Here is a 12,944-nt window from a genome sequence, read left to right as displayed (position 1 = left end):
GATCGTCGGTTTTATTACACGGACTTTGTAGGGATTTTAAATTAGTTGACTGTTTTAGATCCCTGCATCCCAGAGAGGAGGGCTTCACCTGGTCCAGTGGCGATGGTACCAGAGCCTCTCGCATTGACTACGTACTGACCCGGGACGCCCCCCCAACCGATGCTAGATTAACCCCGGTATTCTTTTCGGACCACTGTATGCTCACGTGCACCCTTTCACTAACCTCGGGTGTGACGGTAGGGAAGGGTCTGTGGAAACTGAACTGCTCCCTGTTGGAGGACGAAGTGATAACAGGGTCATACAGGGAGCGGTTCAGGGACTGGCAGACCCTTCAGGACATGTTTGAAACACGAGCACAGTGGTGGGAAATGGTAAAACACAGGACACAGACTTTTTTTAAACGGAAAGGGAGGGAAAAAAGAAAGAAAACAGAGAGACGCATGGTGGGACTGCAGAGAAGGTTGGAAAGGTATTTTAAACTTACACAGGAAGGGTTGGATTTTAACAATGAAATAAGAGAGGTGAAAAAAGAAATGGTTTTAATGGCGGAAGAGGTGAGCAGAGGAGTGATTTTAAGAAGCAAAGAGAGAGACCTGGAGGAAGGAGAAAAATGTACCAGGTACTTTTTTAAGAAAATAATCAGCAGGAGCAATGTTTTAACGGGCATCAAAGATAAAAATGGGATTTTAAAAACTGACACACAACAGATTACGAAGGTGGTGGAGGAATTTTATGATGAGTTGTTTGAAAAGAAAGAAGTTTTTAATCACTTCATGGACGAGGTTTTAAGCTTTTTAGACAAAACAGTTGTAAACACCGTGCTTTTATCCCAGGATTTTACCCTTTTAGAAATGGACGAAAACATCAGATGTTTTAAAAAAGGGAAATCCCCAGGCGAGGACGGGCTCCCCCTGGAATTTTATCTGACCTTTTGGGATATTTTAAGACACGACCTGTTGACTGTTTTTAAGGACTTTGAACGACTCGACCGACTACCTGACAGTTTTAGAATGGGCATTGTATCCCTTTTATTCAAGAAGAATGACAAAACGGACCTAAAGAACTGGCGACCTATCACTCTTTTAAACGTTGATTGTAAACTTTTTAGCAAGATTTTAACCTCTCGTATGTCTTGTGTTTTAGGGGACTTGATCCACCCGGATCAAGCCTGCGCCATCCCGGGAAGGAGGATCACGGACAGCCTGGTACTGATCAGAGACGCCATCTGTTTTGCGAGAGACAGAAACATTCGGCTAGTAGTCCTAAATTTAGATTTTGAGAAAGCTTTTGATCGGGTCTCGCACCAGTACCTTTTCAAGGTACTGCAAAAAGCGGGTTTTCCGGGGAGATTCCTAGCTTGGGTGGGACTGCTGTATGGGGACATTACCAGCAAAATCCTTGTTAACGGGTTCTTATCCAAAGCAGTGGAAGTTAACTGCGGCGTCCGTCAGGGGTGTCCCTTATCCCCCTTACTCTATGTCTGCTGCATAGAGCCGCTGGCGCAGGTCTTGAGAAGGGACCAACTCATTTGTGGGTTGGGGATCCCGGGGACTGGGGGACTGACTGCCAAGTGCATTTTATACATGGACGACATCAACGTTTTATGCACTGACCTCTTATCTGTAGACAGGACCCTGGACCGGACTGACTGGTTTGGCCTCGCCTCGGGTGCCAAGCTTAACAGGGACAAGACAGAGGGGAGACTTTTCGGACCGTGGGGTGGGACAGACATGACTAGGCTTCCCATGACGACGACCCAGACCGACCTCCGCATCCTCGGGGTACATTTCGACCGGGAGGGGGGAGGGAGCGGAAACTGGGAGGGCTTACTGACAAAAACCCGACAGAAACTGACGTTCTGGGGACTCAGACGACTGACAATTGAGGGCAAGGTTTTAATCATTAAAGCAGTGATTTTACCCTTGTTCTTATTGATCTGTTCTGTTTTTATCCCCCCCAGACCCATTCTTTTAGCCCTTGACAGGATGGTGTTTTATTTCATCTGGGGGTCCAAGTGGGAGCGTGTGAAAAGAGAAGTGGTTAAGAGAGCCCCACGAAACGGAGGGAAGGGACTCCCGGATTTTAAAGTGTTCTTCGGTAGCCGGTACACCGCACTCCACCTGGCACTGGCGACGACCCCATCCGGAAACCACAAGACCGCGGCCCTGACCAGATTCTGGATGGGGTCCTACCTCAGGCACCTGCAGTGGATCCCGAAAGACCTGAGGACGCCAGTGTCTTTTAACCTCCCCCCGGCCTACCTTTTTATTAAGACGTTTTTAAAGACACACATTTTAGAGAAAGAACCACTCACCGTTTTAACCAAACACCGCTCTGTTCTCTCTCTTGTGCAGGAACGGGAGGAAGTGAGCCGAGTGCGCCGACTCGCCCTGGGTGAGTCGGCCACGGTCTGGCGGAACGTGAGCCACCCTGCCCTGCTGAACAAGCACCGAGACCTCTCCTGGATGGTGGCCCATGAGATCCTCCCGGTCAGAGCCGTCATGCACTCCCGGAGACTGGCGACAACATCCAGGTGCCCGCGGCCGACTTGTGGCGGAGAGGAGACCGTGCGGCACCTGCTCTGGGAGTGCAGTGCCGCCCGGGACCTGTGGATCCTGGCGGGGCCCCTGATAACCCCGTGCCTGCCGGCAGGGGAGGTCCTTAATGCACAGCTGGTGCTCTACGGGGTGAGCCAGAGGACCATGACATCTGTACAATTCCGCCAACTCTGGCTCACCCTGACATGCTTCAAAGAAGCCCTCTGGACCTCCAGGAACCTGCTGGTGGGGAAGCGCGTGGAGATGTCCACCCAGGCAGCGGCGGAACTGGCTGCAGAGACCCTCGGGTGGTACATCCCACGCGCCATACGGAAGGGGCCCCCCTCCACGTGAAGTGGTCCGGGCGGCAGCGGCCTGGCTGCGCCGGAATGGCTGCCCAGGTCGAGGATCTCCGCTGGGCCCCGGAGGGGGAGGACTCGGTGGCTTGTTCAGCGGGGCAGGTAGAGGCAAGCCAGACAAGCTCATCCCGGTCCTGCACAATTGAGGAACAGAACTTTTAAACGCACTCACACGCACACACTCACACAGCCACACAAGACACATAGCCACATACGCACACACACACACATAGTCACATACACACGTCACATTTTTGAAGACACATTGTAAAACATTCCTTTAAAGATGTCTTAACCAAGTGTACATTCTTTTATGGCTTTTTAACACTGCTGTATTTATTTATGATCACCTTGTTGTTTTAGCTGGCACTTTTTAATTACGATTTCGATTCAGTGCTTTTAAAGCAATTACACCAGTGTTTTAGCGCCCCCTATGCCCTGTAAATAATGTACCTTTTAAATATAAGAAAAGACATGTGAAATGAATTGTTTTTATGAACTGTCAACGGTGAGAACCAATAAATTTTTCTCAATTCAATTCTGTTCTTGTCAGTTTAATATCTGATAGGTCTCCCACGGGGGGGACCAGTTCTTATTAAGCCGATTTTTGCCAACGGGGAGTCGGAACGAGGGCTCGCTCCGTCCGCTCCACGCATCGCCCGGTATTGCAGCTTCTCTGGGGAACGGTGCACTCTTTCTAAGCGTGTCAAAGGGAAACCCTGTGGGGTGAGTGAGTGTGTGAGTGAGTGAGTGAGTGAGTGGGTGAGTGAGTGAGTGGGTGAGTGGGTGAGTGAGTGAGTGAGTGGGTGAGTGGGTGAGTGAGTGAGTGAGTGACAGACAGATTGTATGGCCGGGCGTGATCCTGGCTTTCCATCTCTGGTTGACAATAATCATGATAGAGTAGGTAAGAGGGAGTGCAAGTGCACCTTCCTTTTGTAACACGTTTGCTGCCTGCCTTGAAGTAGTCGATTTCATTCATTTGCAATGTCATGTCATTTGAACGTACTTACTTACTTACTTACCTACTCACCTACCAACCGGTGAGCGCGTTCTTGCTCTGATTGAACCCATAGAGTCAAAGAACTAAGTGTAATTCCATTGCTATTGGCCTCGTTTGGTGGTTCATGTGAATACACTGTTGAGTTCCCCATCTTCCTTTAAACCGTAGGGGACCGTAGGGGAATCAATTTTCAGTTGTTTGGCCACTATTTACCCCCCCCGGCGAGGCGAAGCCCTTTTCGTTTGGCCCGCCGTTTTCCCTCCCTTTTACTTGAAAAAAAAAAAAAAAAAGTAAAACAAGTTTTTTCACTGACTGACTGACTTACTTACAGGCCGATCTGGTCGTCATAACATGTAATAACACGTATGTCATCTAGGAACCACACCAAAAGCGAGTGCCTGCCTGCCTGCCTGCCTGCCTGCCTGCCTGCCTGCCTGCCTGCCTGCCTGCCTGCCTGCCTGCCTGCCTGCCTGCCTGCCTGCCTGCCTGCCTGCCAGGAGCTTGGTCAACCCGAGTTCACAGCTGCCAAAATGCATCCGTTGTTGTGGGTGAAACAACGAGGACCACTTTTGTCAAGGTGTAACCCTAGCCCTACCACTTTTGTCAAGGTGTAACCCTAGCCCTAACCCTAGTAGGTGGGATGATTCGGCAAAATTCGGAACGCTTCACGGATTTGCGTGTCATCCTTTCGCAGGGGCCATGCTAATCTTCTCTGTATCGATCCAATTTTATTAGATGTGCTGCCGTAGCGAGCACAAGACAGGCAGCTGCACCGACCCCTATATATACGGCACGTCACTGGTCGAGTCGTCTCGGGGCGGGGTTGAAGCGCGAGGGAGGGCCGGTCCCCCCTTCCCCCTGGCCATCCCCTCTGCCCCTCCCTCCCTCCCTCTCTCTGCCCCTATCCCTACTGCAAACCCCTACCCCCGTAGTCCAGTCTAGTCCAGTCTAGTCTCGTCGTTACCGTGGCGCAGCGCAAGGGCACTGAGGGGCCGTGCGCGGGTAGCGTGGATCAATGGGGGTCATCGCTTCTCGGCCTTTTGGCTCAGATCAAGTGTAGTTTCTGTTCTTGTCAGTTTAATATCTGATAGGTCTCCCACGGGGGGGACCAGTTCTTATTAAGCCGATTTTTGCCAACGGGGAGTCGGAACGAGGGCTCGCTCCGTCCGCTCCACGCATCGCCCCGGTATTGCAGCTTCTCTGGGGAACGGTGCACTCTTTCTAAGCGTGTCAAAGGGAAACCCTGTGGGGTGAGTGAGTGTGTGAGTGAGTGAGTGAGTGGGTGAGTGAGTGAGTGGGTGAGTGGGTGAGTGAGTGAGTGAGTGGGTGAGTGGGTGAGTGAGTGAGTGAGTGACAGACAGATTGTATGGCCGGGCGTGATCCTGGCTTTCCATCTCTGGTTGACAATAATCATGATAGAGTAGGTAAGAGGGAGTGCAAGTGCACCTTCCTTTTGTAACACGTTTGCTGCCTGCCTTGAAGTAGTCGATTTCATTCATTTGCAATGTCATGTCATTTGAACGTACTTACTTACTTACTTACCTACTCACCTACCAACCGGTGAGCGCGTTCTTGCTCTGATTGAACCCATAGAGTCAAAGAACTAAGTGTAATTCCATTGCTATTGGCCTCGTTTGGTGGTTCATGTGAATACACTGTTGAGTTCCCCATCTTCCTTTAAACCGTAGGGGACCGTAGGGGAATCAATTTTCAGTTGTTTGGCCACTATTTACCCCCCCCGGCGAGGCGAAGCCCTTTTCGTTTGGCCCGCCGTTTTCCCTCCCTTTTACTTGAAAAAAAAAAAAAAAAAAAAAAAAAGTAAAACAAGTTTTTTCACTGACTGACTGACTTACTTACAGGCCGATCTGGTCGTCATAACATGTAATAACACGTATGTCATCTAGGAACCACACCAAAAGCGAGTGCCTGCCTGCCTGCCTGCCTGCCTGCCTGCCTGCCTGCCTGCCTGCCTGCCTGCCTGCCTGCCTGCCTGCCTGCCTGCCTGCCAGGAGCTTGGTCAACCCGAGTTCACAGCTGCCAAAATGCATCCGTTGTTGTGGGTGAAACAACGAGGACCACTTTTGTCAAGGTGTAACCCTAGCCCTACCACTTTTGTCAAGGTGTAACCCTAGCCCTAACCCTAGTAGGTGGGATGATTCGGCAAAATTCGGAACGCTTCACGGATTTGCGTGTCATCCTTTCGCAGGGGCCATGCTAATCTTCTCTGTATCGATCCAATTTTATTAGATGTGCTGCCGTAGCGAGCACAAGGCAGGCAGCTGCACCGACCCCTATATATACGGCACGTCACTGGTCGAGTCGTCTCGGGGCGGGGTTGAAGCGCGAGGGAGGGCCGGTCCCCCCCTTCCCCCTGGCCATCCCCTCTGCCCCTCCCTCCCTCCCTCTCTCTGCCCCTATCCCTACTGCAAACCCCTACCCCCGTAGTCCAGTCTAGTCCAGTCTAGTCTCGTCGTTACCGTGGCGCAGCGCAAGGGCACTGAGGGGCCGTGCGCGGGTAGCGTGGATCAATGGGGGTCATCGCTTCTCGGCCTTTTGGCTCAGATCAAGTGTAGTTTCTGTTCTTGTCAGTTTAATATCTGATAGGTCTCCCACGGGGGGGACCAGTTCTTATTAAGCCGATTTTTGCCAACGGGGAGTCGGAACGAGGGCTCGCTCCGTCCGCTCCACGCATCGCCCCGGTATTGCAGCTTCTCTGGGGAACGGTGCACTCTTTCTAAGCGTGTCAAAGGGAAACCCTGTGGGGTGAGTGAGTGTGTGAGTGAGTGAGTGAGTGGGTGAGTGAGTGAGTGGGTGAGTGGGTGAGTGAGTGAGTGAGTGGGTGAGTGGGTGAGTGAGTGACAGACAGATTGTATGGCCGGGCGTGATCCTGGCTTTCCATCTCTGGTTGACAATAATCATGATAGAGTAGGTAAGAGGGAGTGCAAGTGCACCTTCCTTTTGTAACACGTTTGCTGCCTGCCTTGAAGTAGTCGATTTCATTCATTTGCAATGTCATGTCATTTGAACGTACTTACTTACTTACTTACCTACTCACCTACCAACCGGTGAGCGCGTTCTTGCTCTGATTGAACCCATAGAGTCAAAGAACTAAGTGTAATTCCATTGCTATTGGCCTCGTTTGATGGTTCATGTGAATACACTGTTGAGTTCCCCATCTTCCTTTAAACCGTAGGGGACCGTAGGGGAATCAATTTTCAGTTGTTTGGCCACTATTTACCCCCCCCGGCGAGGCGAAGCCCTTTTCGTTTGGCCCGCCGTTTTCCCTCCCTTTTACTTGAAAAAAAAAAAAAAAAAGTAAAACAAGTTTTTTCACTGACTGACTGACTTACTTACAGGCCGATCTGGTCGTCATAACATGTAATAACACGTATGTCATCTAGGAACCACACCAAAAGCGAGTGCCTGCCTGCCTGCCTGCCTGCCTGCCTGCCTGCCTGCCTGCCTGCCTGCCTGCCTGCCTGCCTGCCTGCCTGCCTGCCTGCCTGCCAGGAGCTTGGTCAACCCGAGTTCACAGCTGCCAAAATGCATCCGTTGTTGTGGGTGAAACAACGAGGACCACTTTTGTCAAGGTGTAACCCTAGCCCTACCACTTTTGTCAAGGTGTAACCCTAGCCCTAACCCTAGTAGGTGGGATGATTCGGCAAAATTCGGAACGCTTCACGGATTTGCGTGTCATCCTTTCGCAGGGGCCATGCTAATCTTCTCTGTATCGATCCAATTTTATTAGATGTGCTGCCGTAGCGAGCACAAGGCAGGCAGCTGCACCGACCCCTATATATACGGCACGTCACTGGTCGAGTCGTCTCGGGGCGGGGTTGAAGCGCGAGGGAGGGCCGATCCCCTTCCCCCTGGCCATCCCCTCTGCCCCTCCCTCCCTCCCTCTCTCTGCCCCTATCCCTACTGCAAACCCCTACCCCCGTAGTCCAGTCTAGTCCAGTCTAGTCTCGTCGTTACCGTGGCGCAGCGCAAGGGCACTGAGGGGCCGTGCGCGGGTAGCGTGGATCAATGGGGGTCATCGCTTCTCGGCCTTTTGGCTCAGATCAAGTGTAGTTTCTGTTCTTGTCAGTTTAATATCTGATAGGTCTCCCACGGGGGGGACCAGTTCTTATTAAGCCGATTTTTGCCAACGGGGAGTCGGAACGAGGGCTCGCTCCGTCCGCTCCACGCATCGCCCCGGTATTGCAGCTTCTCTGGGGAACGGTGCACTCTTTCTAAGCGTGTCAAAGGGAAACCCTGTGGGGTGAGTGAGTGTGTGAGTGAGTGAGTGAGTGGGTGAGTGAGTGAGTGGGTGAGTGGGTGAGTGAGTGAGTGAGTGGGTGAGTGGGTGAGTGAGTGACAGACAGATTGTATGGCCGGGCGTGATCCTGGCTTTCCATCTCTGGTTGACAATAATCATGATAGAGTAGGTAAGAGGGAGTGCAAGTGCACCTTCCTTTTGTAACACGTTTGCTGCCTGCCTTGAAGTAGTCGATTTCATTCATTTGCAATGTCATGTCATTTGAACGTACTTACTTACTTACTTACCTACTCACCTACCAACCGGTGAGCGCGTTCTTGCTCTGATTGAACCCATAGAGTCAAAGAACTAAGTGTAATTCCATTGCTATTGGCCTCGTTTGATGGTTCATGTGAATACACTGTTGAGTTCCCCATCTTCCTTTAAACCGTAGGGGACCGTAGGGGAATCAATTTTCAGTTGTTTGGCCACTATTTACCCCCCCCGGCGAGGCGAAGCCCTTTTCGTTTGGCCCGCCGTTTTCCCTCCCTTTTACTTGAAAAAAAAAAAAAAAAAAAGTAAAACAAGTTTTTTCACTGACTGACTGACTTACTTACAGGCCGATCTGGTCGTCATAACATGTAATAACACGTATGTCATCTAGGAACCACACCAAAAGCGAGTGCCTGCCTGCCTGCCTGCCTGCCTGCCTGCCTGCCTGCCTGCCTGCCTGCCTGCCTGCCTGCCTGCCTGCCTGCCTGCCTGCCTGCCTGCCTGCCTGCCTGCCTGCCTGCCAGGAGCTTGGTCAACCCGAGTTCACAGCTGCCAAAATGCATCCGTTGTTGTGGGTGAAACAACGAGGACCACTTTTGTCAAGGTGTAACCCTAGCCCTACCACTTTTGTCAAGGTGTAACCCTAGCCCTAACCCTAGTAGGTGGGATGATTCGGCAAAATTCGGAACGCTTCACGGATTTGCGTGTCATCCTTTCGCAGGGGCCATGCTAATCTTCTCTGTATCGATCCAATTTTATTAGATGTGCTGCCGTAGCGAGCACAAGACAGGCAGCTGCACCGACCCCTATATATACGGCACGTCACTGGTCGAGTCGTCTCGGGGCGGGGTTGAAGCGCGAGGGAGGGCCGGTCCCCCCTTCCCCCTGGCCATCCCCTCTGCCCCTCCCTCCCTCCCTCTCTCTGCCCCTATCCCTACTGCAAACCCCTACCCCCGTAGTCCAGTCTAGTCCAGTCTAGTCTCGTCGTTACCGTGGCGCAGCGCAAGGGCACTGAGGGGCCGTGCGCGGGTAGCGTGGATCAATGGGGGTCATCGCTTCTCGGCCTTTTGGCTCAGATCAAGTGTAGTTTCTGTTCTTGTCAGTTTAATATCTGATAGGTCTCCCACGGGGGGGACCAGTTCTTATTAAGCCGATTTTTGCCAACGGGGAGTCGGAACGAGGGCTCGCTCCGTCCGCTCCACGCATCGCCCCGGTATTGCAGCTTCTCTGGGGAACGGTGCACTCTTTCTAAGCGTGTCAAAGGGAAACCCTGTGGGGTGAGTGAGTGTGTGAGTGAGTGAGTGAGTGGGTGAGTGAGTGAGTGGGTGAGTGGGTGAGTGAGTGAGTGAGTGGGTGAGTGGGTGAGTGAGTGACAGACAGATTGTATGGCCGGGCGTGATCCTGGCTTTCCATCTCTGGTTGACAATAATCATGATAGAGTAGGTAAGAGGGAGTGCAAGTGCACCTTCCTTTTGTAACACGTTTGCTGCCTGCCTTGAAGTAGTCGATTTCATTCATTTGCAATGTCATGTCATTTGAACGTACTTACTTACTTACTTACCTACTCACCTACCAACCGGTGAGCGCGTTCTTGCTCTGATTGAACCCATAGAGTCAAAGAACTAAGTGTAATTCCATTGCTATTGGCCTCGTTTGATGGTTCATGTGAATACACTGTTGAGTTCCCCATCTTCCTTTAAACCGTAGGGGACCGTAGGGGAATCAATTTTCAGTTGTTTGGCCACTATTTACCCCCCCCGGCGAGGCGAAGCCCTTTTCGTTTGGCCCGCCGTTTTCCCTCCCTTTTACTTGAAAAAAAAAAAAAAAAGTAAAACAAGTTTTTTCACTGACTGACTGACTTACTTACAGGCCGATCTGGTCGTCATAACATGTAATAACACGTATGTCATCTAGGAACCACACCAAAAGCGAGTGCCTGCCTGCCTGCCTGCCTGCCTGCCTGCCTGCCTGCCTGCCTGCCTGCCTGCCTGCCTGCCTGCCTGCCTGCCTGCCTGCCAGGAGCTTGGTCAACCCGAGTTCACAGCTGCCAAAATGCATCCGTTGTTGTGGGTGAAACAACGAGGACCACTTTTGTCAAGGTGTAACCCTAGCCCTACCACTTTTGTCAAGGTGTAACCCTAGCCCTAACCCTAGTAGGTGGGATGATTCGGCAAAATTCGGAACGCTTCACGGATTTGCGTGTCATCCTTTCGCAGGGGCCATGCTAATCTTCTCTGTATCGATCCAATTTTATTAGATGTGCTGCCGTAGCGAGCACAAGACAGGCAGCTGCACCGACCCCTATATATACGGCACGTCACTGGTCGAGTCGTCTCGGGGCGGGGTTGAAGCGCGAGGGAGGGCCGGTCCCCCCCTTCCCCCTGGCCATCCCCTCTGCCCCTCCCTCCCTCCCTCTCTCTGCCCCTATCCCTACTGCAAACCCCTACCCCCGTAGTCCAGTCTAGTCCAGTCTAGTCTCGTCGTTACCGTGGCGCAGCGCAAGGGCACTGAGGGGCCGTGCGCGGGTAGCGTGGATCAATGGGGGTCATCGCTTCTCGGCCTTTTGGCTCAGATCAAGTGTAGTTTCTGTTCTTGTCAGTTTAATATCTGATAGGTCTCCCACGGGGGGGACCAGTTCTTATTAAGCCGATTTTTGCCAACGGGGAGTCGGAACGAGGGCTCGCTCCGTCCGCTCCACGCATCGCCCCGGTATTGCAGCTTCTCTGGGGAACGGTGCACTCTTTCTAAGCGTGTCAAAGGGAAACCCTGTGGGGTGAGTGAGTGTGTGAGTGAGTGAGTGAGTGGGTGAGTGAGTGGGTGAGTGGGTGAGTGAGTGAGTGAGTGGGTGAGTGGGTGAGTGAGTGAGTGAGTGACAGACAGATTGTATGGCCGGGCGTGATCTTGGCTTTCCATCTCTGGTTGACAATAATCATGATAGAGTAGGTAAGAGGGAGTGCAAGTGCACCTTCCTTTTGTAACACGTTTGCTGCCTGCCTTGAAGTAGTCGATTTCATTCATTTGCAATGTCATGTCATTTGAACGTACTTACTTACTTACTTACCTACTCACCTACCAACCGGTGAGCGCGTTCTTGCTCTGATTGAACCCATAGAGTCAAAGAACTAAGTGTAATTCCATTGCTATTGGCCTCGTTTGGTGGTTCATGTGAATACACTGTTGAGTTCCCCATCTTCCTTTAAACCGTAGGGGACCGTAGGGGAATCAATTTTCAGTTGTTTGGCCACTATTTACCCCCCCCCGGCGAGGCGAAGCCCTTTTCGATTTCGGCCCGCCTTTTCCCTCCCTTTTACTTGAAAAAAAAAAAAAAAGTAAAACAAGTTTTTTCACTGACTGACTGACTTACTTACAGGCCGATCTGGTCGTCATAACATGTAATAACACGTATGTCATCTAGGAACCACACCAAAAGCGAGTGCCTGCCTGCCTGCCTGCCTGCCTGCCTGCCTGCCTGCCTGCCTGCCTGCCTGCCTGCCTGCCTGCCTGCCTGCCTGCCTGCCTGCCTGCCTGCCTGCCTGCCTGCCTGCCAGGAGCTTGGTCAACCCGAGTTCACAGCTGCCAAAATGCATCCGTTGTTGTGGGTGAAACAACGAGGACCACTTTTGTCAAGGTGTAACCCTAGCCCTACCACTTTTGTCAAGGTGTAACCCTAGCCCTAACCCTAGTAGGTGGGATGATTCGGCAAAATTCGGAACGCTTCACGGATTTGCGTGTCATCCTTTCGCAGGGGCCATGCTAATCTTCTCTGTATCGATCCAATTTTATTAGATGTGCTGCCGTAGCGAGCACAAGACAGGCAGCTGCACCGACCCCTATATATACGGCACGTCACTGGTCGAGTCGTCTCGGGGCGGGGTTGAAGCGCGAGGGAGGGCCGGTCCCCCCCTTCCCCCTGGCCATCCCCTCTGCCCCTCCCTCCCTCCCTCTCTCTGCCCCTATCCCTACTGCAAACCCCTACCCCCGTAGTCCAGTCTAGTCCAGTCTAGTCTCGTCGTTACCGTGGCGCAGCGCAAGGGCACTGAGGGGCCGTGCGCGGGTAGCGTGGATCAATGGGGGTCATCGCTTCTCGGCCTTTTGGCTCAGATCAAGTGTAGTTTCTGTTCTTGTCAGTGCACACATCTTGGTGAAGGGGAGCACAGTTTTACACAACGGACGTATGCTTTTACTGAATTTGAACTTTTTAGGGAAGGATTTTAAACTGATAAATGTGTATGGTTTTAGCAGCAAGAATGAGAGGTGCGACCTTTTAGATGACCTGCAGTCCCACCTGCTAGGGAGGGATCCCCTAGTGGTGGGAGGGGATTTTAACTGTGTTTTATCAAGGGAAGATAGGAAAGGAGCCGGAGAGCTTTTTAAAGTAGACAGATCGTCGGTTTTATTACACGGACTTTGTAGGGATTTTAAATTAGTTGACTGTTTTAGATCCCTGCATCCCAGAGAGGAGGGCTTCACCTGGTCCAGTGGCGATGGTACCAGAGCCTCTCGCATTGACTACGTACTGACCCGGGACGCCCCCCCAA

At 52.0% G+C, this 12,944-nt stretch overlaps 11 non-coding genes and 2 pseudogenes across 11 annotated transcripts; 7 read left to right on the top strand and 6 right to left on the bottom strand.

Moving 5' to 3' along the window:
* The first annotated feature begins 3,414 nt into the window (after window positions 1–3,414).
* Window positions 3,415–3,593, top strand: LOC146273773 (U2 spliceosomal RNA; annotated as a pseudogene).
* Window positions 3,594–4,545: 952 nt separating this feature from the next.
* Window positions 4,546–4,652, bottom strand: LOC146273772 (U6 spliceosomal RNA). The gene has a single exon (XR_014766792.1). It is a non-coding gene; the product is annotated as a U6 spliceosomal RNA (small nuclear RNA).
* A 268-nt stretch (window positions 4,653–4,920) lies between these two features.
* LOC146273771 (U2 spliceosomal RNA) lies at window positions 4,921–5,117 on the top strand. The gene has a single exon (XR_014766956.1). It is a non-coding gene; the product is annotated as a U2 spliceosomal RNA (small nuclear RNA).
* Window positions 5,118–6,057: 940 nt separating this feature from the next.
* On the bottom strand, window positions 6,058–6,164 carry LOC146273770 (U6 spliceosomal RNA). The gene has a single exon (XR_014766791.1). It is a non-coding gene; the product is annotated as a U6 spliceosomal RNA (small nuclear RNA).
* Window positions 6,165–6,433: 269 nt separating this feature from the next.
* Window positions 6,434–6,630, top strand: LOC146273769 (U2 spliceosomal RNA). Its single transcript, XR_014766955.1, has one exon. It is a non-coding gene; the product is annotated as a U2 spliceosomal RNA (small nuclear RNA).
* A 928-nt stretch (window positions 6,631–7,558) lies between these two features.
* LOC146273768 (U6 spliceosomal RNA) lies at window positions 7,559–7,665 on the bottom strand. Its single transcript, XR_014766790.1, has one exon. It is a non-coding gene; the product is annotated as a U6 spliceosomal RNA (small nuclear RNA).
* Window positions 7,666–7,931: 266 nt separating this feature from the next.
* Window positions 7,932–8,128, top strand: LOC146273767 (U2 spliceosomal RNA). Its single transcript, XR_014766954.1, has one exon. It is a non-coding gene; the product is annotated as a U2 spliceosomal RNA (small nuclear RNA).
* Window positions 8,129–9,082: 954 nt separating this feature from the next.
* On the bottom strand, window positions 9,083–9,189 carry LOC146273766 (U6 spliceosomal RNA). The gene has a single exon (XR_014766788.1). It is a non-coding gene; the product is annotated as a U6 spliceosomal RNA (small nuclear RNA).
* A 268-nt stretch (window positions 9,190–9,457) lies between these two features.
* On the top strand, window positions 9,458–9,654 carry LOC146273765 (U2 spliceosomal RNA). The gene has a single exon (XR_014766953.1). It is a non-coding gene; the product is annotated as a U2 spliceosomal RNA (small nuclear RNA).
* A 923-nt stretch (window positions 9,655–10,577) lies between these two features.
* On the bottom strand, window positions 10,578–10,684 carry LOC146273764 (U6 spliceosomal RNA). Its single transcript, XR_014766787.1, has one exon. It is a non-coding gene; the product is annotated as a U6 spliceosomal RNA (small nuclear RNA).
* A 269-nt stretch (window positions 10,685–10,953) lies between these two features.
* Window positions 10,954–11,150, top strand: LOC146273763 (U2 spliceosomal RNA). Its single transcript, XR_014766951.1, has one exon. It is a non-coding gene; the product is annotated as a U2 spliceosomal RNA (small nuclear RNA).
* Window positions 11,151–12,106: 956 nt separating this feature from the next.
* LOC146273762 (U6 spliceosomal RNA) lies at window positions 12,107–12,213 on the bottom strand. The gene has a single exon (XR_014766786.1). It is a non-coding gene; the product is annotated as a U6 spliceosomal RNA (small nuclear RNA).
* A 269-nt stretch (window positions 12,214–12,482) lies between these two features.
* Window positions 12,483–12,710, top strand: LOC146273761 (U2 spliceosomal RNA; annotated as a pseudogene).
* Window positions 12,711–12,944: the final 234 nt, after the last annotated feature.

The sequence above is a fragment of the Hypomesus nipponensis genome, chromosome 9 (assembly GCF_054491055.1).
Source record: "Hypomesus nipponensis isolate SF chromosome 9, ASM5449105v1, whole genome shotgun sequence".
Lineage (NCBI taxonomy): Eukaryota > Metazoa > Chordata > Actinopteri > Osmeriformes > Osmeridae > Hypomesus > Hypomesus nipponensis.
Note: the sequence above shows the minus strand (reverse complement) of the source record. Positions and strands in the feature narration are given on the sequence as shown.